At 42.0% G+C, this 24,523-nt stretch overlaps 1 long non-coding RNA gene across 2 annotated transcripts in view; it reads right to left on the bottom strand.

Annotated features, from left to right (window-relative positions):
• Nucleotides 1-24,180, bottom strand: part of LOC119508136 — a 57,675-nt gene extending 33,495 nt beyond the window's left edge. The window contains exons 1-2 of one of the 2 annotated variants that reach the window (XR_005211400.1): nt 23,852-24,180; nt 1,914-2,088 (exon numbers count right to left, since the gene is read on the bottom strand). This is a non-coding gene — a long non-coding RNA (uncharacterized LOC119508136). The remainder of the gene's footprint in view (nt 1-1,913; nt 2,089-23,851) is intronic. The other variant, XR_005211401.1, reaches the window with a different exon arrangement.
• Nucleotides 24,181-24,523: the final 343 nt, after the last annotated feature.

Genomic DNA, 24,523 nt, shown 5'->3' with positions numbered 1-24,523 from the left:
AGTCTTGTGGGGCCCAATTGGTGTCCCAAGCTTGCGTGTGTAGTTGGTGTTGCCTGCCCTGTATGTGGGGCGTGTTTCTGGGCAGTCGGGGAGGGGGGGTGGCCCTAACAATCAAATCTCCCTGATGATCCTAGAGTTTTAAAGCTACTGCAATAGTCTAATCCTTCAGTTCAGTCCTGCCACAGTTTGTCTCTGCCACTGACCCACAAGTCTTTGGTATTGGCGTATGGCTCCTGAGACTTGCAAGTGGGCCCCTCTTCCAGGCTGTGCACCCCGGGTCCTCTGTTGAGGGATGACTGTGCTATGTCACAGGTGAGTGCCGTCCCCCCAGGGCAGTTCTGGGCTGCTGGGCTGTGTTGGGAGGCTCCCAGTCTGCTCAAATGATGGCTGAATGGGGCTCTGTTAATTCACACTGCTCCCCCTTCCCAGCTCTGGGACATTCAGCTGAGATTGCAGGGAAGGCTAATGTCCACGCCCAGTTTTGTGGTGTGTGCCTGTTATTTGAAGCACTTCCGTCACACTGGGTTGTCTGGGGCAGCTCTGGGCTATGGGGCTGGCGATGGGCAGGAGTGTTTCCTGTCCACCAGGATGGTGGCTGTGAGCGGACACCCCCCTTTTTTTGGGAAGTTGTGTTGTTTAGTGAATTTTCTCAGCCACTGGATTATTGCCTTTTGTCTCAGAGCTCTCTTAGTTCTGCTCTTGACTTGACGTGCCCAAATTTCAATTCTTTGAAGCTTTCTGTATTGAGCTTCTTAGAGTAATTGTTTTAGAAAAAGCAAAAAGGATTTAAAAAAAAAGAAAAAAAACGGCCCTCCTCAGAGATCTAATGGGTTATTGAAATGCTAATAGACAAAGCAACCAGGGCCATTAAGGAAAGGTGCCCTGGGCAGAGAGATCAGCCTTGCTTCGGGATTTGCATATGCGCCTCAAGGCCTGATCTCCGCCCTTCCCCTTTCTGTGTTCACCAGAACTCCAAAAATCCTCTGCTTTTACTTTGGAGCTTCTCGTGTTGTTTTCCTTCTATGCCCGTCTCCTCTCTGCTGGGCTGGCTGCTCTCAGAGTCTCTGGTGTCTGGCCTCAGTCTATCTATGGTTGGAGTTTGAATCAGTAGAATGAGTTTCCGATGAGAGCAGCCACTGCAATTCTCCCTTCTCCTTCCTGGAGCTGACAGCCCCTCCTCCCCCGGGACTGAGCCTGGCAGGGAGGGGCGCGGGTTCCCTGGCCGCAAAAACTTACAGATTTCGCTGATCTCAGCAGTTCCACGTTTTCATGAGTGTTGTATGAAGTATGCCCAAAGACAGATTGCTCTGTGGTGTCCAGTCCACGCAGTTCCTGGCTTTTTACCTACTTTCCTGGAGGAGTAACTAAAACATACAGCTCACCAGTCTGCCATCTTGCCCCGCCTCCTCCGCAAATACTCTCTTAACTGAGTGATCAAGGTTAACCTCGTCAGTGATGTCATATTGATACCATATACCCCCAACATGGTGTGATGAGGAGTGAACCTCTCCCCTGTGGTATTCTTTTCCAAAACCCATAGCCCCAGTACTCCCCCAAACTATCAAGGTTTTACAAAACAAGAGGAGACTGTGAAAGAGTTGGAGACCAGAGCTTAAGGAGACTTGAAAACTCAATGCAACCCGGTACACTGGACTGGCTCTTGCAGCATAAAAAAGACACGATTGTGAAGACCTGTGAAAAGCAAATAAAATTTAAAGTTTACTTAAGACCAATGTTGGTTCCTTAGTTTTGGCAAATACACCATAGTAATGGAAGAAGTTAACATAGAATACAGTCTATGGGAACTCACTGTATTCTCCATGTAACTTTGTGTAAATCTAACTCCACTCCAAAGTAAAAATTTATTTTAATAACTGCACACCCACAGCCTCAAAGAATTATTGTATATTCACCATTTTTCTCATTGTGGCCCATATTCAGTCATCGGAACAATGGGGTGGCATTTCCCAGGTATGGATGCTGATTTGGAGCTTCTTTCCCATGGTTTCAAGCTGCCAATTCTCACAGTCAAAACCGTCCGATCTCAGAGGGGTCCGGGTGACAGCTCCTTGGAACATCAAGCCATGTCTATGAGGAATGCCAAAGAAAATATAAAGGGTTTCAAAGAAGAGGAGAAAGAGAAATTGCTTGTGGCATGTTTAGTTTGGAACACCATAAAACAGAAAACAGATGACATATAGAAAACTCCAGTAGTAAACTTGAGGAGGAATTCTAAAACAGACCACAGAGACAGTGATGCTCTGGAACAGAAAAGCCGGTGCTAGACCTCCCTTGAGCAAGCACACAGCAGACACTCCACAAAACCGAGTCAAAATGAAAGGAATTGTAAGAACTTCTTCACCTGCATCTGCTGTGAAAGAGGGGACATCGGGACTTTGCCTTAAACTGGATCAATTATTTTTAAGAAAAACATTTGTGTTTTCATGGGAAAGTAACACAAGGCCCGGATTTTGCATGTACTGGGTTCAGTCCACACAAAAGTCCAGCAAAAAACATGTTGGGCCTCGTACACATAAACTTGTAGGGCATGATAGTGGATAAAACACGTGATTTTAAGTATTTCTGTAATTATAAATTTGCTCCAAGCAAAAATAATGATGTATTTCCTAATTAATTTACGTATCCTTCAATCAGCGACCTGCTGTATTTCAGGGGAGAAAATCCTGTAAAAGGAACCATAGCATGGCTGTTCCAAATGAAAAGTAAACATTAGGAAATTTACCAGTACCTCTTTCAAAAGCCCATTTTTTGCTCTCTAATTGGGCCTCTTATTGTGTAGAAGTTGTTTTGAAAATGATTAAGTAATTATGAAATGCTAGGCCTTACAAACATTGGCAGGGATTTAGAAACACCATTTACATCAGATTAACTACTTTTCAGTAAATTTTTCAACATCCATCTAGGGCTTAATCATTAACTCTTCCTTTGCCAGATTATCACAGCAAGAGAAAGACAGCGTGTAGACCTTTATGAAGCACGGTCAATGGGCTGTGAATTGTGCATCTCATTTTATTCATTCCTCCCCAATCCCTAAAAGGTAGGCATTATCCTCCTTTTACACACAAGGAAACTAAGTCAGTGAGAGTTTAAGTCCCAGATTAGGTCACACTCCTGGGAGTGCTAGATAAGGATTTTTGAACTCAGCATAGTTTCCTATCAAAGAGAAAGTTATTGCCATGAGCCCATGCTGCTGTCACAGAAAATACTTTGATAGATAAGAGTAGTTAAAGAGAAAATGGGAGTTGAGACTAAGACCTGCTGTGGACAAAATGTTGAAGCAAATGAAGTTTCTTTTTATCTGCCCTCGCTCCCAGCCCTTGCCTTGTCATCCTCCTCTCCTCCTGGCTTCCGAACTGCCCTGTCTTGGATCTCAGCCCTGCACTTTACAATCAATTCCATTGCAATTGACAGAAATCCCAGCTCAAAGTGGCTTAGCTAGTAAAGGAAATTTGTGACATCGATTATTAGAAAATCCAGAAGTAGTGTAGGTTTTGAGCCAGGCTTTATCCTGGACTCAAACAATGGGACTGGAGACTGATTTTGTCTCTCTAAGTTCTTTTTTCCAATTTTCCAGTGCTGTCCACATTTACAGAGTGGCCTTTCCACAGTCAGGAATCAGGGCTACATTTTTTCTAGTTACTATCCAGTGGAATAGAGGTGCTTCTCTACAGGACAGACTTAACAATTAAGTGAACAATATGCCCTTTAATTTCAGGTTCATGTAAGTAATAATGAAGAACAATAAAGCAGGGTAAAGAGAGTGTGCCAGTTCGATGTATAACGTCCCCCAAAACGCCATTATCTTTGATGCAATCTTGTGTGGGCAGGCATATTAGTGTTGATTAGATTTTGGAATCCTTTGGGTGTTTCCATGGAGATGTGATTCATTCAGATGTGGAAAAGACCTTTGGTTGGATAATTTCCATGGAGGTGTTGCCCCACCCATTCAGGGTGGGTCTGAATTAAATTACTGGAGCACTATATAAGTTCAGACAGAAGGAGCAAGCTTGCTACAGCCAAGAGGGACACTTTGAAGAACACACAGGAGCAGAGACAGGAGCTTCAGCTTACAGAGACATGTTGGAGATGGCCTTTGAAAGCAGACTTTCGCTCCAGAGAAGCTAAGAGAGAACAAACACCCCAAGAGCAACTAAGAGTGATATTTTAAAGAGAAGCTGAAGCCTAGGGAAGAACATCCTAGGAGAAAGCCATTTTGAAATCAGAACTTGGAGCAGAAGCCAGCCATGTGCCTTCCCAGATAACAGAGGTTTTCTGGACGCCATCGGCCATCCTCCAGTGAAGGTACCCAATTGTTGATGCATTACCTTGGACACTTTATGGACTTGGGACTGTAACTGTGTAACCAAATAAACCCCCTTTTATAACAGCCAATCCTTTTCTGGTGTTTTGCATTCCAGCAGCATTAGCAAACTAGAACAGAGAGAGAGAAGGAAAGAGAAAGTGAGAGAGATGGAGTATTGTGGGAATAGAGCGCAGATTAGCAAAATAATCTGCAGGTCTTTGGCACTTGCTCCCAACCTTTTATACTTCAGGGCCAGAATTTGTTCAGCATTTTCTCAGGAAATAGTCTTGGCTAATTCATCCAAAATGGTAACTATGTTTCCAATGTGTCATCTCTCATCAATCGGTAATGGTTGCCAGAAAAAGGATATTGAGGGGGACTCTGAAATCAGAATATAGGGACATGGTCAGTTTTCACTGTCCGTTATGGATACAGAAGTGGGAAGGGTCTTTCTCCAGGAATTTAATATCCTTACCCTAGACCACACTTTCAGAACCTCTGTTAAGCTCTGCAAATTTTGTTAAAGTTTTTTACCTCTCTGTAGAAGAGAACCATGTTAGAAATTTATATGGGATAGCAATATAGCCAGAATAATCCAGAAAGGTCCAAATTCTGCCTTGGCCCAGGAAGCTTGCCCTCCCATCCCCACCCTCCATTCCCTACCTCCAGCTCTGTGGTTTCCTGTGATACATGTGTGCATTGGCCAATAGGAAATAAGCCTCCATTTTACCATTTGCCAAGTGCACATTATCTGCAAAACAAAGTTCTCTGGTAAATTCCAAAAGAGGCCTTGACACTCGAGACCTCAAGATGTTCTTTCCCTTCCAGCCCCCGAGTTAAACTTGATGAGAACTAACCCAATGCTTAAATGTTTCAGTGAGAAGAGGAGATAGGTCCAAAGCTGTTCCTATACCCAGTTGGCAACATGGTAATAGGAGGGGGAGACCAAACAGGTCCAAGGCAACCATTTTCTTCTTGTCCCCATCATTGTTTAGATGGAGGAAGCAGCAGAGAGAGCCATGCCCATGTACATGACTTCTCCCACCGGAAAAATGTGGCTCCATCATGTTCGGAAAATAGATATGTTCAAGTCCCGATCTTCACCCCTGTGAATGTGACTTTATTGGAAACAGGGTCTTTGAAGATGTAATCAAATTAAGATGAGGTCATACTGAATTAGGATGGTCCCTAATCCAATACAACTGGTGCCTTTATAAGAAGAAGACAGACACCAGGGAAAAGACCAATAAAGATGGAGGAGGCAGACTGGGGTGATGCATCTTTCAGCCAAGAAGTACCAAAGATTGTCAGCAAACACCAGATGCTAGAAGGTGAAAGGAAGGATTCTCCCCTACAGGTTTCTGAGAGAGTTCGGTCCTGCTGACAGCTTGATTTCAGGCTTCCGGGGTCCAGAACTAGGAAGCAATAAGTTTCCGTTGTTTTGAACTACCTAGTTTGTGGTACTTTGTTATGGCAGCCCTAGGAAATGAAGGCACTTCTTATTGGAGAAGAAAATACATTATTATCAAGCACTACCTCCAAGGCTGGGAAACTATTCCTTCCTCGAAGGAACTTTCTAGACTCTTGGGTGAGATGAGTGAAATTTATGGTATCTTATGATATTGCTAGGAAACATGATGCATATTAGGACTATCTGGGACATTGCTTTGTATCCCCATTCATGGAAAATGTGACCTTTAGAGCAGGTCAACTTTACTTGATTTTCCACGGAGAAGTAACTCTAACAAACTCCATCTGGATTTGTAGTACAGAAATTTGCCAAAGAGTGTCTACAAGTCTGGTCTTCATACCTGTCTTAGTTTTCCAGGCTGCTATGACAAACACCACACGATGGGTTGGCTTAAACAATGGGAATTTATTGGCTCTGAGTTTCAAGGGCTAGCACACTGGTTTCTTCCCAGCACATGGTGATGATCTCTCCTTTATCTTCCCAGTTCCAGGTTCTGTTGACTTCTGGCTTCCAGCTCTTCTCAGTAGCTTTCTCCCTTACTTCTGAATTTCTTCTGCTTGTAAAGGACTCCAGTAATCAGATTAAGGCCCACTCTTCATTCAGTTGAGCAACATTTTAACTACAATTGAGCAACACTCGAACTACAACACCTTCAAGAGATCCCATTTACAATGGGTTCATCATACTCACAGGAACACAGAGACCAAGAACATATGTTTTTTGGATTACATAATTAAACCTACAACATCTAAGTTGCTGAGAGCCTAGAGGCTATCACCTCCTGCGTAAGTCTAAGAAAACCACTTTCCTTCCCTCTGCCTCAGTTTTCTCATCTACACATTGAGAGAGGTTGACATCGGCTGAAACTTAAAGTTTTCTCAGATGTCTCAAATAATGAAATGGAGGAGTATTTATATATAAATATGGATTCTAGTGTTGTTTGATAAGAACTGACACTTATGTTGACACTATCTTGCTTTATAACAGATATGAATAATTTATTATATCTTAAGATCAACAGGGAAGATACTGTCCCTTAAAACAATATATAGTGTAAACTCACTGCCCTCCCCCAACGTGGGACATGACTCCCAGAGGTGTAAATCTCTCTGGCAATGTGGGAATGACTCCCGGGGATGAGCCTGGTCCTGGCATCATGGGATTGAGAACATCTTCTTGACCAAAAGGGGGAAAAGAAATGAAACAAAATAAACTTTCGGTGGCTGACAAACCTCAAATGGAGTCAAAAGATCATTCTGGAGGTTATTCTTATGTGTTATATTGATATCCCTTTTTGGTTTTTAGTGCATTGGAAAAGCTAGAAGGAAATACCTGAAACTGTTGCACTGCAACCCAGTGGCCTTGATTCTTGAAGATGATATTATAACTATATAGTTTCCATGGTGTGACTGTGTAATTGTGAAAACCTTGTGGCTTACACTCCCTTTATCCAGTGTATGGACAGATGAGTAAGAAAATGAAGACAAAAAATAAATAAATAATGGGGGGGTAAGGTGTATGGGGTGTTTTGGGTGTTCTTTTTTTATTTCTATGCTTATGTTTAATTTTTTGGAGCAATGAAAATGTTCAAAAATTGATTGTGGTGATGAATGCACAATTATATGATGATACCGTGAACCGTTGATTGCCTACACTTTGGATAATTATCTGGTATGTGAACACATATCAATAAAATTGCATTAAAAATAATAATAATATATGGTACCTTATATTCAGAAAGCCCTAGGTGAATATTTTCTAATGGGGTTAATGAGGATGAAACTTTTCAAGGGTCCAGTAAATAAATTAAGATCTTGATCACCAAACTAGCTATGTAAACTTTTCCTGTGCTTGTGTGAATTAACAGACTCAAACACCAAATATACATTACAAAAATTGATGTAGCTGAGTCTACAGAAAAACCCCATAATATTCTATGTCCAGGTAGATATGTATAGCTTAGTTTTTGACTTACCGTGTACATGGGAAGGTTTCTTCTTGCTTGCTTTCTCTTTCCTCATAGAGTACATTACTCTTCTGCCCCAGCACAAGCAATTTATTTAATATGCCCTTGATTCTCACGCTTTTTCCTCCATTTTTAGTATTTTTTAATGAGCCATAAAACAACAATCGGTTGTTGCAATGAAACAACTATAGTATCAAAAGAATTAGGTTCAAGGCCCAATTCTTCTCCTTAGTAGATATGTGATTTAGGCAAGTGACTTCTCATATGTAAAAAGGGTCACTATAAAAATTTTTATTTATATATATCTTATGCTCTTTCAGAAAAGAGTTAAGATAACTCACATGAATATATAATGACACAAAAATGAAGCATGAAATGGAACTGGAAAAGACTGAATAAACAAGATGGGAAACAAAGTGAAAATAGTTCATCCCATAAAGGCCTAAACATTTGCTAAGGTAAGCCACAAATTGGACAGTTGTAAACAGTAAATAATATGATGGGCAGAAGAGTACCTGTTAAAGTATCAAGCTTTACACAATTTTTACTTGTTTTTGTGGAAAAATAAAACTCTGGCTTTGAAATCGTGCCAGTCTCTATGTGACCACTTTGCTGCATTTTACTTTTACAACCTCTCAGAACCTCACATTTTCTCATTTATACAATGGAGAGAATAATTCCCACTTTGCCAGGTTGTGGAGCTATGAAGTGCCTCATATGTGGTTAGCATTCCGTGAATATTAGCTCCCTGCCCTTCTCTTCCCCACCTCCTCGCTTCAATATCTCCTTTCTACTTATTTCAGGTAGTAAACACTGCTGTAAGAAGCTCTTTTGTAGTTCACAAAATTACCATGTGTTCATCATTTATTTATAATAACTATTAACAGCAATATAATACTGGTATCAACATCAAACAGTTGAATATAACTGTATTTGCTAATAAAAAAAACTGTTTCCTCTCAAGGTGTCAAATATAATAACAAAACAGAAAAACACCTTTAAAAACTTGCCCTGAAACACACAGAGCCATTAATGTCACATGCAATATAGCAGAGTTGATTTCTTGACAGAAGGTTAATTAGTTCTCTCCCATAGGATAGCATTGCCGTAATTAAACCAATAACAACAAGGCAAAAAAACACCCCCGGGCAATTTAAGACATTCTGACAATAATGAGAAATGACAACGGGTACTGTGTACCAAGGCTATTTTCTAGTTGCTGTTGTTTAATCATCACTGGCACAAGAAAGCAAGTCCTCCCTTGGCAAATAGCATCTGTCCCTGGAGAGCCCTGTCTTCAACAGGAGGCAGGTATGTCAGCCTTATCCCATGCCGTCCTTTAAATTCTCTTGGTAAATGAAAGCAAGATGCTCTAAATGCAGGTAAATCATTATGCCCATGATTATGTGGTACCATATATCAATTCCCCTGATAATGGTGTGATTAATGGCATCTGTTCTGTGACCTAATTATAGCCACATTCATGCATATTCATCTCTAGCCTGTGACAGGGTAGAGAGGAGCCTGTACACATTAGGAACCCACCTGCACCTGCATGGACAAGTTCCCTAAAGGGGAGACTAAACAAGACTGATATAAAGGCCGCTGCCTAAGAGCACTCATCAGCAGAAATGGCTGGTGAGTGTGTTTTCTCTCCTCCATTCAGACATATGACCAAAAGCCACTTGGCTCAAAACCCTGATCCAGGAAAGTCATGTTAGGCAGTCTAGACATATTGGGATGCCCTCAGAAAAGGTTTAGGGGGCTCAAAATTCAAAGAAGAAAAACAATACCGAGTGATCACACATGCCTCTATACCACCACCCCAGGAAGCATGAAAACAGATACACTCCATTTGAATAATTTTGAAATGAGAACAAAGACTATAATCTCCCAGGTATAAAAAGAATGAAAGGTTGGGTATCTCAATAATAATAGTGCCCCCCACCTGGTTTACATTCAAGATTCTACTGGTCTGAAGGACAACCGCTAGTGTCCAGTCTGACCTTGACCCAAACACCACCCCTTCCAAGGTTCAGCTGGAAGTTCAGGGGCTCACAGCTGAAAGCAACCTGGAAAAATAGAACCAAACAAAGATGGCTCCTCAGAATATGCAAACTCTGCTCAAAGATACTTAAGTCTGAATTCTGGAGCTCTGTCTGTCTGCTAAGCCTCATCTCTTAGTATGATTTTGAAAGGTCACTAGTCTTACATGTGCAGGACCAAATCAACAATGGTACAGTCTAAAACTTGGCTCCATGGAAATGTGGATACCTGTTCTTTGGTTTATTTATTTTTTCTTTTTCACCAGAAGTACTTCTGATTCTTTCCTGTCAGTTCCTTGGGCTCAGCTTGGTTTTAAAGGTAACAGATGAACTAGTATTTGCCAAGTAAAGGAGATGGCTCAGAGGAAACAAATATGCAAGTGATTATGGTTTCTTTATAGCTCTAGGACATTTGCAGACGTAATCAATGGACTTTGTAATCAGGCACCCTTGGAGCACATCTACAGCATCAGTGAGTAGTCATAAGTCAGTTATACTCCAAGATGGTTCTTCACACATGACATTTTTAAAAGTTCACTTGCTTGGAACTGATTTGTAGGAATCTTTATTGAAAGGTGCTTCAAGGAAAGCGGCTAGAATGGCTTTAACAAGCTGCAAAGTTCTGAGGCAATTGAAACATACGCTTAGCTAACCCTAGATAATTTACTAGAAATTTTAGTTCATATGTGATCGAGAAGAACGGATTGTTAAATTCAAGACCCCATGGAGGCTACAACAGAGATTAAGAAAAAATCACTGACCTCAAGGACCTTAAAATCTAAGGGAAATTGAGTGATGTAAAACAAATAGCCTTAATATGAAGCAAGATGTGATAGATGCCACAGGACACTACAGAAAATAAGTGCCTACTGTGTCTGGGGGGAGAAAAAAATAGGAAATCAACCAAAGCCCAGTGACCATCTTGATATCTATTATTCCACCTCTACATAATATGAAATTACCTCTACACATACAAAAATATTTATTTTTCTTATTCTTCATTGATTGAAGATCCTAATCGATATACATTTCAAATCCATTATTCATCTAGTGGCCAAAAGCTATTACCTTCTCAAGTAGCCATAGCTATAAATTCCCCAAGATGACTAGGCTGGTTAAACAGATTACAATGAGATGTTCTGGTGGCATCACAAACCCAGAAGGCAAACCAAGCCCTCAAGATGGAATGTGGTTAATGTTATTAAAATTTATTCTTGCTATCTTATATTTAATTGATGGTGCTCATGGGAGAAATGCCAAACACTCTAAATGGAAAGTGCATTGATTGGATCTAACCTCAAAGTTTAAAAATACTTAAGATCAAGATAAAAACCCCAGTCTGGGCTAAGTCAAAGACCATTTAAAACTCAATTTAGTACTCAGTAAATATTTATTGGTGATTGACTAAAAGAATAGACTTGCAATTCACATCATATACTTTATTATTTGGATTTTCCAGAGTCAATTATTATTTATTCCCCAAAATTGCATGGCACCTATGAACTAACACATTATGGTTGGAGAAAGGTATGGATCTCAGTGCCCTTGACTTAGGTACATACCATTTGCTGCTAAAAGTTGAATAATTGAAATGCATAAGTCTCAATACATGTGCTGAGCCCTCCAAGTTTTAATTACAACATAAATTGTGCTATCACATTTTTATTGACTAAAACAAAATCACCACCAAGGAACATTTAAATAATAAGTCCCTGTTTCCTTTATTCTCCCACTTTCTGGTTCCTTCTTCTTAACTTGACAAAGGGATTCATTCAAAATTTGATCAAGTTGCATGGATGATTAAATATCAGTAGGTTCCATTTTTTAAATACTTTAATTAAAGGATTCCAAGCTCCCTTATCAGGAACAAGTGACTATCTTTATTCTGCTCCCTGTGATGAGTTCAAGACCTCAAGAGCACTGACTCAGCAGGGAATCAGTGCTGGTTATCATCTCATGATCTCATGGAAAGAAAAACACAAAATTTGAGCATCCAGATTCTCAGATGGGTGCTCAGGCCTTTTTGCTGCTGCTGTCTTTGCTGAAACCACTACTTGGTGGTGAGGTTAAAAATAAGTGATCTAGCAGCTCAGCATAATCCTTGTCGATTGCTAAGAACAGTGCAGTAAACTAAGCATGCCCCTCCACCCCACTGAGATTGAACATCCCAACAACGTGATGCAGTCCTTATTTGCTGAATAAAGGGCTAGGGGAGCTATGGCTACCTAAGCATGTGCCCACCTGCACTGGACTGTTTACGCACTGGCCAGCTCTACTCTGGCCCATCTACTCCCCCTTAAGCCTTAGCCATGTGCCTTGTTTCTTAACCAAAGAAGCCCTAGCAGTGGCTCAAGATGTTCTCATAATTGGTGAGGTGAGGCTCTGATGCTTCTGGTGCCACTGCCATCACTGTCACCACCACAGATAAAAAGCCCCCATGCCACAACTGACAAGGAAAGTCCACCACCCTGTGTGCTGGCTGGCTGGACCTCCAGAGAATCTGGCTTCTCCTGCTACTTCCCAGAGTGAGCAGTTACATAACCCACAAGCACAGGGGGTGGATGGTTCTGAGATGCCTCTTCTAAGGCCTCTGTGATGACATTCCATGAGACTGAGCAGTCACCTGCACTTGGTGTGAAGCTGTAGTCCACTCAGTAACACATTCCCTATTTCTTCTCCCTCCTTCCCTGCCTCAGATCTTTTTTCCTTTTTTTTTTTAATCCTCCTTCTTGCTTTCCTGGAATGGTGTCCTCTCCATAAAGTAGAGAAGCATGTAAGCTTTAGCTTCAAGCTGTTTGCTAGTAAATCTGGGTTATCACTCCCCCTTTGCTATTAAACTGAAGAGTCTCAGATTTCCAGTAAACAGGAAATCTCTTCCCCATATGTTACGCCCAGCTTTATTTACTCTACATCACTGTAACCACCCCTCCCAAGTCTACTGTAGTTAGCCACATGGTACTTTCAGCACACACACTCACGCGCAAACATACACACATATTCACATTTTCCCCAAGAAAATACCACACCCCACTCCAGTGCCCAAGTAGCTAGGACACAAGGAGTCTCAGTCCTCAACGCCACTGTGTCCAGAAATCTCCCCTCCAAACCATAGCATTGGAGTCGCATAGAGAATGTATCTCCCTCTTCTGGTCTCGAATGCCACCTTATTTCCTTAAAAGTGATGGATATTTCTTTCAGGGAAATCTCAGCTTATTATTTGTGAGATATGTGTGAGAAAATAACAACCATGCAGAACTCTGTTTCAATTAAACTCCTTGCACAGCTCTCTATTTCCCTGTGGGTCCCCATAGGGCATCACAAGGGGACCATGACAAAGACATACCATTCTCCCCTCATTACTGTTTTGCCAGGGTGAGCCCTACTGAAGAACCTCTATTCTACCATTATCACCATAACTTACAACAGCAAATAAAGGACTTTCTCACCAAGACCATCCAGTCCCTTTCTCACTTCTGGCTCTTTCCTGTTATGTTGTTTTAAATTCCTAGTATTGAATTCATTTCTGAAGAATCTTCTGGATACATGTGAATATAAACTGGGTAAAACCATTAAGTGAGGAAGGCAGGAAAGTGGAATGGTTGTATTTTAGGTAGCCAGTATACTTGCATAGATTCGTTGGCAGAAAGCCTGCCTGATCCTCAACTTTCACCTGAAATACACTGAGCATTTGCTATGTGCCAGGCACTGTGCCAGGTGCTAGGGGAAAAGAGAAGCAAAAATACCCACCTGGAGAGATTCACACTAGAAAATTGTTAGGGCTTGTTTGTTTGCTTCGTTATTACCAACTTTACCATAAAACATTATGTTTTATTATACATAAACTATTGAAACAAATTTATATCATTGTACATCACTCTGAGTGCATTTTGGGGAGTCATAAAGACACATAGATGCATTTTTACACAGTTATAATCAGTGTATATTAAATATTTTCCCATAAATATTATATAACCCTTCTCATGTCCTTGAATGAAACTAAATGTTAATCTTTTCAATAATTGCACATAAAGGTAATCTTTATCCTTCTTTCTGCTCCAATACACCTTATGTAGGTGACAACTTCCTATCAAGGACAGTGGGTTGTTTGAGTAACCCCTCACTCCCACCTCCACTCTGGGAATCACCAATACATAACATCCCATAATGATGAGGATTCAGTGTTTACTTAAACATTACCCTGCTGATTGTCATTTGTATGACTGTTCCTTTTTATGTATTAATTAGTACACCTTGCTGTTGTGAACATTGTTTAATAAATCACTGTGGTTGTTTTTTTCCCTTTGGAGTATATTCCTCAAAATTGGTAACTTTCATTAGGCAAAGCCAGATCACTGCCTAGGAGACTAGAACAATAGAGATCTATCAAGAAGCAAACAATATGGGTGTCCCCTTAGCCTGTTAGGTTTGAGCAGTTATATTTGTTTCTGCTAACTCAAGTTGTTTTCATTTTCGTTTCCTCAATTATCTTCAAGACTATGTATTTCTTCCACGTGACATTTTATTTACTTTATGTGCTTCTATATAAACCATCTATTCAAATCCTTTGACAGTTAGAATTGAGTTTTTGTGAGAAGGAGGAAGTAAGAAGGAGCCTAGAACAATGCAGGGCTGATGGGGTCTGACAGCCAAGTATGGGGCCAAGATCCCAAGAGGAAGTGGAAGAGATTGGGTGGGTTTCTACCCAGGGCCAGCCCTACCTTCTGCACAGAAAACCACAGACCTCCACCCAAGAAAGGGAAATTCCCCAGCCTTTGCACCAGTTCCCAAACCATAGAATATAGCCAGTCATTCTACACGATCTGGCATTTTCAAAGGCCTTTTCAAACATGCCTCACAGCTCCTGAATAAATCTGACCCCAATTTGCAAGGAAAGGAGCTGAGTCACAGAGGGTTTGGCTGACTTACTTTAAGAGCCAAAGCCCATTAGTGGGAGACCTGGAGGCAAGATGTAAAGGTCCTGAATTCTTGTCCTCAGGGAAAAGAGGGCACTCTGCCTCTTTATTGTCTCCATCAAGGAATAGACAACCAATTGTGACTTCCCCAACTCCCACAAAAGAGCAATTTGCTGCTTTGTCAGCACTGGGACCTTAAGAAACTGGCCTTTGTGCTGAGAGTATGCTGGACCCAATCTTCTACACAAGGCCAAGGGCAGCTTCAACAATGCTCACAAGCTGTATTATATGCAAACTGAATTTCCCTGGGTGGTGGGAAATTTTCTTGTGTTTCTAGAGATGGCTTGGATATGAAATATGGAGCCGGTGGCTTGGCCATGCCCTCCATAACTTGGAAACAGAAAATGAAAAAACGCATAAAGTCTAAAAGCTATGGTTTTGATATAAATTAATCCTACTTTCTGAATCAGACATTTGGATTCAGTGGCTCTCCTGTGGCATGCAGGTGATATAGAAACACCAGGTGAGTTAAGTTGATCCCCAAGTTGCTCAGCCAGCTTTTTGCCTAACATCCAGACTGCTTGTAAGACCAAATTTTTGGTGCTCAACAGACCAGACATTTGGCAATAAATAGACATTTTCTTAAAACTTCAGGAACTTTAAAACCCAGCTCTTCAATTTTCTGTTTTCCATGTTTTGCATCAGCTGGAGGTAAGAGAAGACTTGCTTCCAAACTGACTCTTAACAATTCATTAAGGGGTAATTTGGGTGCTACTTAAAGAGTCAGTTGTGTTCTCCCATATAAAACCAAGAGAATTCTGTTGTCAGCATTTTATTTCACTTTCTGGCTTGGGTTCCTATTACTGACTAAGCATATGGGGGGACAAACAAGAGATGATAGATAACAAAAGGAAGACCAAGATTTTATGAAACCAGGATTCACTCCCTCCTTAGAAATTAATTACAGAGCGTATACAGTGGGAGTCTTGGGAATAAAGATATTTCTTGAAAAGTCGTTTCTTCAAAATGTTGCAATCATTCTAAGCAAAGAAATAAACCAGCAGTCCCTCCCATCCTCATCTGCAGCTGGCCACAGAGAACCACAAAGGGTTCCAGTGCCCCTGTGGTCCTAAGCCAGATCCTCCAGGCTCGCATTTGCTGCCCTGCTCCTCATAGGCAGACTCAGACTTTGCATTCTTTACTGGAAAAATCCCAAACTCTACCTTGATAGAACACATTCCATGGGTTTTATTCCCTGGCTGTAGGAATCACTGGGGGAGAATGCTTCCATTTACTATTAGGCTCTCAAGAAACCAGCTCTTGTATGCTTCCTCTGCCCAGAAAGGTAGGCACGGGAATGGCAGCTTGTTTACAGTGACACCCAGGGCTGCTCATGCACGGCTGGGTCTGCTGTTCCCATTTGCTCCCACATGCCCTGGCACAGGAGGCCTTAATTCAAATGTGATTAACTGAGTGCCTGTGTCTGCAGGCTCTGGTCTAAGTGCTGGGGATTTAGCAGTGAACAACAAAGACGAAGTCGTTGCTCCAGCAGAGTTTATGTCCTAGTTGGGGGAGACAGATGATTAACACAAAAGTAATAAATGAATGTGACCATGGAAAGCACTGGTAAGGACCTTGGTGAAAAACAAACTGGGTGATATGAAAGTGAGCTACTTATGCTACACTGGATATCAAAGGAGGTGTGTCTGAAGAGAGGACAGTTGTGCTCCCTGAGGCTGAGTGATGCAGGCAGGAGAATAAGACATTCAAAGGCCTTGAAGGTGGTTAGAATGGGCAGAGCGCAGAAGCACTTGTAAACTTAGAGAAAGACCCATAAGCTCTGGAAAGCCCATCTCTCAGCCTTCCTAGAGTGGGCAGCTAGGAGACAACTTTCTATTGAAACACATAATGTGAGATACCACTGTGGCCTAGAGGTCACCTCGTTCTACCAGCTCACTTGAATAGCAGAGAGCAAAGGCTCAGACAGATAAAGAGATTTAACTTAAGCCTCTCAGGTAGGTGTGACAAGCTGGGGGGAAGAGTGGAAGCTGTGAGCAGATGATGATATTCCGAGTCAGAACCCCTATAATCATAGTGGGCTACTCCACAAGAGAAAAAGAAGACTGACTCCTCATGAAAGGTAACCGCCTATATTGGTCACTACAAGCCAAGTTATGCTTATGCTGCAGTAACAAAATCTCCAAAATCTTGGTGGCTAAAACCAATGCAGGTTGCTCATCATGGGTTAGCAGAAAGGCTCTGTTTATCATAGTCAAAGCAGAGGGAAGGGAAAGCTCTGGAGGGCCTCACATTAGCAATAAAATATTCCAATTCAGAGTGCCACATGCCTTTTTGCTAAAGAGCTCATTGGCCAGATCTACTTAAACGGCCTCTCCAACCACAAAGGGGCTGGGAAATGGAGCCCATATATGTACCCAGGAAAGAGAAGAACTGCAAGTATTTAACAAATAGCCCTCATGATGATACACTGTGTTCTATAGCATATAGGCTGCCCCAACAAATAGAAAAATCTCATACAGAACCAAGAAACAAGTCTTTCATTTTGCAGCTAGAAAAGCTAAGGCCCTACCAGGAGTGAAGCAATGGAGAATATGCTGAGGAGAGAAATACCCACTGGTCACTGTTAACCAGAGGGAGGGAAGAAAGTGGTTGGCTGAGTGCAACTGCCAAGCTAAAAGCTGACAGGTGGGTCGCAGGGCTCTCAGCGGGTTGGAACTTGGCTCTAAAAAGTCCCATTCTATGGCGAATAGGAACCCTGAAGTGTATCTGAATACACAGTAAGTGGCAAGTCTTAGTATTCCTTCAGGAGAAAGCTTCAATGTTGGACTGACTCCAGCAACTGTCTTGGCTCTGACAAACCTTCTAAAGCAGTTTCCCTGCCAGGTAAGGCCTCTTATCTGTCGAAACAGGTAAACTCAGTCTGACACTTCCCCTAGGACAATAAATACTGAAATAAGACTCACCCACTCACCCACATTTACATGCCAACTGGTCCTTGCCTTAAAAATAGGCACATAAACCAGCCTGCCTCAGGCACTGCACCTGAAGCTTGCTTGAAGTTTTCAACTACTGCCTCTCCTGGCCTTGGAGATCTTGGGCAACCTGGTGATTGTTGCACAATTGCTGCATCCTGCAAGAGACAGAAAAGTAACACACACCACACACCCTCTTAAATGAGAGCCCATCCTCTCTAATCAAAAAATAATGTGAATATGAGGAATAAAATTGTCTTCCGTTCTCTTTCACCCCAGCATATACATGCCACGATGGAGGTTTAGTGCTTTGTTTCCAAAGGCCATTGGTGAACTGAATTTAACAACTCATTCCAAGGACACAACACTCCAAAGAAATGGCACAAGACAGTTCTAGTCACATGAATCCCAAGAATGTGTTGGCAATTTTCAAATCTGCCCACTTTTTCCACATACATCACTCCCTTATAATCCTGAATACTAAAATCTCTCTGCTAAAAAGAAGTCTTCCAAAATGATACAGACTGCATGCCTACAAAATTCCTCACCATTTTTTTTCCATAGAAATGTGGAAAGAAAGAAAGAAAAAAACGTTGCCTTTATTTACAGCTGGATGTCAAAATGGCTTCAGCTTGCAGTCCTCCCTGTGTGAGACACTGGAATCCTCTTTAAGGAAATTCCACCCAATGACCTTTTTTCAGCACATAATTACAGCTTGAGGTTTTCTGAAGCCAAACGCTAAGATATTTCTGGTGTAAACCTATTGGCGATCTGAAATCTCCTGTGATTCCTGGAGATTCCTGTGCCACTTCTCAGAATTCAGAAGCTAAGCTGGCAAATACTACTGGGCTTTGGGGACATACAGCATTGATGCGTTTGCCAAACTTAAATGCTTTCTCGTTAGGACTCCACAAAATCTGCAATTACTGGTCTGCTGAGGCTTTTTAGAGCACTCACATACATTTTCTTCATCTAACAATGAAGCTGCAGAGGTTCACAGACCCCTATCCCCACTCAACATCCATCTGGATCAACTTTGTCAAGGCTTGTTCCAATCTTGTAATGTCAAATCTAGGGGATAAACTTCTTCCAGGGGCCTTGCATATGGCCTTTACAAGGTACTTTTAAAGCTGATTCATGAGAAGTCTCCTGTTCAAGTTGTTCTGGCACTGTTTCTAGTTGGTGGTTATCCATCTCCTTCCTTCTCTCTCCATCTCACCCCTCACCACCTTTACCATTAAGATTTGAGCTAGAGTTTCACCAGTCCACAACCCAGCAGGAAATTTTCATCCATTCTCTACTGGGCAGCTCACTTCCTCCACTGAAGTAATCCAAGAGCATTCATATCATCAGCTAATAAGTAATTTCTCAGGAGTGGTACACCCTCACTCCTCCAGGCAGTCTGCCAAAATTCTCTTTATAAGCTCAGCTCCTTCAAAATATCCCTATTTTATTTCAGTGACACCTTCCCAGGTTGATATGAGAAATGACTTCTTTGCTAATGTGAAAATGGGTAGTAGTGAATTCTTGGTATGGGCTAAAACATTACCACCATTGCAGTTGCCTTTAACAATTGTGAGGGCTTACTCTAGGTCAAGGGCTAATTTATGCCTCTTCCTATATTAATTCATTCAATCCTAAAATCTCATTCATGTGGTGGCAGATATTATCCCCTTTTTAGAGTTGAGGACACTGAGGCTCATGGAGATTAAACAACTCACCCAAGGTCATGCAGCCAGTTAGTGATGGAGCCAGGATACAAATTCAGACATTCTGATTTCAGAGCACATTTTTTTTAACAAGAGTCTTTCTAAGAGTTCCTTAAAAAACCCAAAGGTGTTACCCCAGTTAAGGATGCTCTCTTGACCTTTGATCTACCCATTTTCTGCTTTTCTGCTCTTTCCTTTTTTCCTCCTGTGGAACAAAGGAGCTCATCCACCCTCCAGAAGGTTGTTCCAGTTTGCTAAAGCTGCCGTTATGCAAAATACCAGAAATGGATTGGTTTTTACAAAGGGGATTTATTAGTTCACAAATGTCCAAAAAATTGTCCAAACTAAGGCATCAAAAAGAGGATACCTTCACTGAAGAAAGGCTGATGGTGTCCAGAACACCTCTGTCAGCTGGCAAGGCACGTGGCTGGCATCTGCTGGTCCTTTGCTCCTGGGTTGCATTTTAAAACGGCTTTCTCCAAAATGTCTCTGTACTTCTGTCTCTCTTAGCTTCTCTCAGCTCTCTACTTGGTTCTCCTGGGGCATTTTTGTCTAAGCATCTGGGAGTCCTCTCTTAGCTTTTCCAGGGCAAACTCTGGGCTTCATCTCTTAGCTCCTGTGCATCTTTGCTTGTTCTCCCAGGGCAAACTCTGGATTAGTATCTCAGCTTCTCTTCAAAATGTTTCTTTCAGCTTCTCTTAAAGGACTCCAGTGATCTAATTAAGACCCACCTGGAATGGGCAGGGTCACACCTCCATGGAAATGATCTAATCAAAAGGTCTCACTTACAGTTGGGTGGGTCACATCTCCATGGAAACAACCTAATCCAAAGTTTCCACCCTAATCAAAAGACTAATAAGTCTGCCTCCACAAGATTGCATTAAAGAACATGGCTTTTGTGGGGACATAATAGATTCAAACCAGCACAAAGGGTAAGGACTTTGATGAAGGAGAAGACAGCCCACCCTCAAGCCTACTCAGGCCTCCCACTTCCATGAAGTCTGGTTATCAGATTTCTGTCTTTCTTGCTGTATGAAAACAAGGCAGACACAACTCCCAGCTCTCACAGTCTTGGGTTCCTCCAGGATCTGTGGAGATCCACAACATTTAGCATCTATGTCAGCCTGCACCCTGAAGGAAATACCAGCCACCATTTCCTATTATAGAATATTGAAAATCAAAGTTCTCTCTCTGAGGCCAGCTCTACCCCACTTCCGAAGAGGCATCCAAATAGATCTGGAAACAAACTCTAGCTCCAACATGTGCAGAATCAGCAAGTATAACTTCATGTAAATTACTCAACTTCTAAGATTCAGTTACATGGAGGTAGGGTTGTTAGAAGCTTGACTGAGTCGATGAGCCTAAGACACAGTGCCTGGTCTACAGGTTCAACACTTTTGGGTTCTTTCTCAGGTGATTTGTGAGCTGCTCTCCTTTTCTGGCCTTAATGAGCTACACTGTGAGAATCTCCAAATCCACATGCTCCTCAGCTCCTGACTGCTCATGAGTCTGTGAACTTTACTTTGACATTCTCCCTAGTTCCACTCTTAGTTTATTTCCTCACTTCTGACCTCTGCTTCACCCCTCTTATTCCTGGCACCAACCCTTGCCTTTGGCTCAGTCTCACTGGCCCCACCACATATATAGGGTGCCTCCAAGAAATGATGGTAAAGATTGCCATAGATTTGAGCACCAAACTCATGGTAGGCCCAAGACAAAATCACAAAGTGAGGGTTTGTTTCAGCACACCCACCACAATGTGCCTAGGACAAACCTAGTTCACAAACTCATGCTCAGAGGTCATGAGTAATATTTTACAGCTCACAGAATTTTTGTTGAGGCATTCCAAACCCACCCGTACCCTTTCCTTTGGTCAGCTTTTGTCTTCTCATTAAACCTATTCTCAGAAACCCTGCTCCAGCCAAGTACAAGTGTTTTCCCCTTTACAACCACTGACCTTGAGCAAGTCCCTTCATCTCCCTGGACTGCAAGTCCATCTGCAAATTGAAGAGCATGTCCAGACTAGAGAAAATGAATACTCATTTGACAGCAATAAGGCTAGGCAGCCAAACATTTTTATACCTTGGTGGGAGTTTATTTTTTAGCTCTCATCTCCTTTATAAAGAGCTGCCATTTCATTTTGTCTAACCTCACCTTGACCTCTGTCTCAGGATGACTCTGTATCTCTCATCCCTGGAGTGTCCCCTACTTCATGGACAGGACACTGGACAATAACAAGTGCCCTCACATCCTCACATCCCTCCAGACTTGCAAAAGACTCATGAGGGTATGGAATGATCCAGTAATGAGAACCTGCTAACGCTAAAGTTGCTATGAGTGAGAGAAGATTTACGAATTAGAATTTTCTCACAGCACTAATGTCTGGAAGTGAGTCACTCAACCTCCCACTGGGCAGAAATTCCTCGCTTTAGATCTGCAGGATTCACCATCCAACATTTTTATACCCGTGGGGGAACAGGAAGATGGGTAACCCTGTGGTGGGTGTTAAAATAAACAGGTTCTGGCAGTGTGAAGGACCCCTTGTTTCTCTAAGAAAAAACTGAGACAGAGAAGGAAGTACATAGCCATAACATGCAGTGTTCTTGTATATTGCCCTGGTGTGTAAGTCAAACTCAATTTCCAAACAACAGCATGAATATTAATACGCATTTCTTCACAAAGCCTCAAACCCTTTTCCTGTCCCTTTAAGCGTTCCGGCAAATATCTGCTCTAGGCAAGGAAACAGGGGCTGCCAAAATAAAACATCATGAAAGTCACAGACTCTGTTGAAACCTCTGAAGTCCTGTTTTCATCAGTTACACATATTCTCTTTGCTCAAAGGCAAGTAGGTCCTGGCTCACACATAGCCACTTCCAGGATGTGCTCTTCTCCTTGTTTTACTCTTCATTCCTAGAGGTGAAGCTCAGAGGACATATGAACCTTCAAAAACAGTACCCACATTGTTGTATTTATGTGTATATGTGCAATTGTTTGGAAAGGTATAATGGATTGAATAGTGACCCTCAAAATTCATATCCACCAGAACCTGTTGATGTGAACTGATTTAGAAATAGAGTCTTTGCAGATTTACTCAAGTAAAGATGACATCACTGGATTCAGGTAAGCTTTAAATACAATGGTTGGTGTCCTTATAAGAAAAAGGATATTTGGACACAGAGACACAGACACAAAGGGAAGAAGGCCAAGTGAAGATGGTGGCAGAGATTGGAATTATGCTGCCACAAGCCAAGAAATGCCAAAGATTGCCAGCAACAACCAAGAAGCTGGAAAAAGCAAGGAAGGATTCTTCTCTAGGGACTTGAAGGGACTGTAGCCCTGTGGATACCTTGATTTCAGACTTTTAGCCTCCCAAACTGTGGGAGAATAAATTTCTATTGTTTTAAGCCACCTACTTTGTGGGAGTTTGACGTGGCAGCCCAAGGAAGCTGATACAGAAGACTCATAAAATTCATTAAACACCAAAAGGATTCAGAAACTCAGCACAGGTCAGGGACTCATCATTCTGATAGGAGGTCCCCATCCATCTTTTAGGACAGCTAAGTGGATCGAATGGAGCCCCTATGGATGTCTCTAGATTCCAGGGATTATTTTTACCAGGGGAGACTCCAAACAGATGTCTGCAATGTGTATCCTCAATGTTCAGTCAGGACTCTAACTACCTCAGGTTCAAATTATCCAGTTTCCACTGAAAAAAAATGCTTATTGCATACCTACTTGTGCCAGGACTGTACTAAAGATGAATGATATAATTGGGACCCAATTCAACTGGCATGCACCAGTACAGCTGTGTGTGTTGTTAAAATATTGAAGTTCTTCCATACTGTCCCAGCCAAGTGTCCCCTCACTCTGGAATCCCTGGAGTTTTCCCAAATCCTTTAACTGAAGAGTTAATGCCTGGCAAAGCAGAGGGTCTCTAGGACTCTACTCAGCAATGCCCGTGTGATTGAGCCTTTCAGTGTCATGGCATTGGTAAACATTTTGCTTATCAACCCTGGATATAACCATGAGCAACAACTGACCTGGTCTTTGCCCTCTTTCTACGTATCATCTGTATTAATCAGAGTAATTGACAATAGCTGCTGTGGGAAACCGAAATCTCATAAAAGTTTATTTCTAATAGTCTTGTACTGGCTGGCAATATCGCTACCAGGGCCCAGGCTTTGACATGGATTACCTCACTTCCGTGACATCCCATTGGCCAGATGCCAATCACATGGCCTCAATCTATCTGCAAGGGAGGCTGGGAGATGTAGTCTTCTTGTGGCCTAGACTAGTAAACCAGTTTGGTAAGCATCTAGCCAGTCTCTGGCACACCCTCTGAAGCTACAGTCTAGTATGGCACATAGGTATTAAACAAACAATCACATTAATAAATGTAAAATTGTACCTGTGACAATATTCCCTCTTACCTTCTTGCCAAGAGGTCTTCTGGATGGCTCTGGATATCCTACAGCAGTAGTTCTTAAAAGATTAGATGCATCCAAAACCTGGAGAGCTTCCTGGGTCCCACTCAGCATTCTGATTTAGTAGGTTTGAGATGAAGCCTGAGAATTTGATTTTTAAGACATTCCAAGTGATGCTGATATTGGGAACCACACTTTAAAAACCAACACCATAGAGAAAAGAGCTGAGGGGGCACTAATACCTCACCCCACTTTGATTCCTGTTGCAGTTTGCTAATGGTGCTGTTATGCAAAATATCAGAAATGGATGGGTTTTTATAAAGGGGGTTTATTTGGTTACAAAGTCAAAGTCTTAAGGCCATGAAGTGTCCAAGGTAAGGCATCAACAATAGGGCAACTTCACTGGAGAAAAGCCATTGGCATCTGGAAAACCTCTGTTAGCTGGAAAGGCACATGGATGGTGTCTGCTTGCTCCCAGGTTGTGTTTCACAGTGGCATTCTCCAAAATATCTCTGTATCAGCTTCTTGGGGCAAACTCTGGGCCAGTACATCAAAGCATCAGGAAAACTCTGCTTTCAATGGCCATCTTCAAAATGTCTCTGTAAGTTGCAGCTCTGAGGTGCTTCTGTTTGTGAGCCCCTTTATAAGACTCCAGCGAACTAATCAAGGTCCATGCTG

This window comes from Choloepus didactylus, chromosome 13 (assembly GCF_015220235.1).
Source record: "Choloepus didactylus isolate mChoDid1 chromosome 13, mChoDid1.pri, whole genome shotgun sequence".
Taxonomy (NCBI): domain Eukaryota; kingdom Metazoa; phylum Chordata; class Mammalia; order Pilosa; family Megalonychidae; genus Choloepus; species Choloepus didactylus.
This window is presented reverse-complemented; position numbering and strand designations above follow the sequence as displayed.